The sequence below is a fragment of the Dioscorea cayenensis genome, chromosome 12 (genome assembly GCF_009730915.1).
Source record: "Dioscorea cayenensis subsp. rotundata cultivar TDr96_F1 chromosome 12, TDr96_F1_v2_PseudoChromosome.rev07_lg8_w22 25.fasta, whole genome shotgun sequence".
In the NCBI taxonomy this organism is placed as follows: Eukaryota; Viridiplantae; Streptophyta; class Magnoliopsida; order Dioscoreales; family Dioscoreaceae; genus Dioscorea; species Dioscorea cayenensis.
This window is the reverse complement of record NC_052482.1, coordinates 5,620,077-5,621,684: the sequence shown is the minus strand read 5'-3', so window position 1 is coordinate 5,621,684 and position 1,608 is coordinate 5,620,077. Positions and strand designations below refer to the sequence as shown.

The 1,608-nt window shown below is 43.3% G+C and overlaps 1 non-coding gene across 1 annotated transcript; it reads right to left on the bottom strand.

Moving 5' to 3' along the window:
- Positions 1-368: 368 nt before the first annotated feature.
- LOC120274187 lies at positions 369-475 on the bottom strand. The gene has a single exon (XR_005540722.1). It is a non-coding gene; the product is annotated as a small nucleolar RNA R71 (small nucleolar RNA).
- Between the last annotated feature and the right edge of the window lie 1,133 nt (positions 476-1,608).

The following is a 1,608-nucleotide window of genomic DNA, read 5'->3' as shown; positions in this document are numbered from 1 at the left end:
AGTGGACATTATCCGATTATGCCAGACCTTTAGTATTGGGGACACAATCGAGCATTGTGCATCCCCCGATTACCGCTCAGAACTTGGAACTGATGCCAGCATTCATCCACATGTTGCAGCAATCTACACAGTTCATTAGTTTGGCCGGTGATTATCCAAACAATCATATAGAGAACTTTCTCGAGGTGTGTGATATGCTGAAGATAAACGGGGTGTCGGATGATGCCATCAAGTTGAGAGCCTTCCCATTTTCCTTGAAGGGGAGAGTGAAGAAGTGGCTACACTCATTAATTAGAGCCTCGATTAGCACATGTAAGGAGATGGTAGAAGCTTTTCTTGCCCGATATTTCCCTCGCCAAAAATCCGCAAAGCTTAGGAATGAGATCTCATCCTTTGTACAGTTGGAATTGGAGTCTCTATTTGAGACATAGAAAAGGATCAAGGAGCTCCTAAGAAAGTGCCCGCAACATGGATTCCCGGAGTGGATGATTGTTCAGACCTTTTACAACGGTTTAAATCCGAGTACAAGGCAACTCTTTAATGTGGTAGCATGAGGTACCTTAGGTAGCAAGACTCCCAGCGAGGTCTGTCAACTAATTGAAGAAACTGGGTTAAACAGTTACCAATGGAATACTAGGGAGAAGAAAAACATGGCCGGCCTCCATGAGATAGATGAAGTGACTTCATTGGCGGCTCAAGTGGAATCATTGAGTAAGAAGTTAGATCTCCTAACTTCAAATAGAGTGGCTGCCATGACTACTTGCACCGGGTGTGATGTAGGACATGCTCCCTCCGATTGCTCGATCTCTATTGGTGATACATCTTCGGTTGAGAATGTCAATTTTGTGGGTAATGACATGAGGAATCAAGGAAACCCATACAACAACACTTACAATCTGGGTTGGAAGAGTCATCCAAATTTCTTGTAGATCAACCAAGGTCCACAAAAGGCCATAGGGCCACCAGGTTTCCAACAATAAGCCCCAAACATGGAGAACCGAGTTTCAGGTTTGGAGACTTGGATGACTAATTTGGAGAAAGCCTTGACTAGATTAGTGCAATCATCTGATACAAGATTTCAATCAGTTGAGGCTACACTTCGCAACCACACCGATTCTTTGCACAACCTTGAGAATCAAGTGGGGCAAATTGCGAAGTCTCTATCGGAGAAACCAAAATGAAGCTTGCCAAGCAATACCGAGACCAATCCTAGAGAGCATGTGAAGGCTATCACTTTGAGAAGTGGTCATGAGGTCGAAGGTAGGCTTCCGAGTGAGAAGCAAAATAAACACACACCCCCCACCTTTCAAGCCAAGAATCCCTAATCCCTCATGATTTAAGAATGACCAAGGGGATGAACAGTACAATAAGTTCTTGAGTTTGTTCAAATAACTCCACGTCAATATTCTTTTTGTTGAGGCATTGGCCCAAATGCTTAAGTATACAAAATTCTTGAAAGACTTGTTGACCAACAAGAGGAAGTTAGAGGAGAGTGCTTCAGTGATTTTAGATGCATCTTGCTCGGCGGTTTTGCAAAAGCACATGCCGAACAAGAAGAAAGACCAGTGAAGCTTTATCATTCTGTATAATATTGGCAATCTAGGGGAA